The sequence below is a fragment of the Colobus angolensis genome, unplaced genomic scaffold, assembly GCF_000951035.1.
Source record: "Colobus angolensis palliatus isolate OR3802 unplaced genomic scaffold, Cang.pa_1.0 Scaffold8, whole genome shotgun sequence".
NCBI lineage: Eukaryota > Metazoa > Chordata > Mammalia > Primates > Cercopithecidae > Colobus > Colobus angolensis.
The window spans coordinates 8,777,814-8,778,174 of NW_012121820.1; positions in this window are offsets into that span (position 1 = coordinate 8,777,814).

Sequence of the window (361 nt, forward strand, 5' to 3'; positions counted from 1 at the left end):
TTTTTAGTAGAGATGAGGTTTTGCCATGTTGGCCAGGCTGGTCTTAAACTCCTGACCTCAGGTGATCCATCCATCTCGGCCTCCCAAAGTGCTGGGATTACAGGCATGAGCCACCACACCCAGCCCATTAGCCTATTCTTAAGGATTGACTTGTATCCTCTAGAAAGATATGTTGAAGCTTTCACCCTTGGTATCTGTGTATGTGACCTTATTTGGAAAAGGGCTTTTGCAGTATAATCAATTAAAATGAGGTCATTCAGGTGGGCCGTAATCCAATGTGGCTGGTGCCCTAAAGAAGGAGGAAAATGCCATCTGAAGACAGGACACACATGGGGAACAACACATGACAATGGAGGCGGAG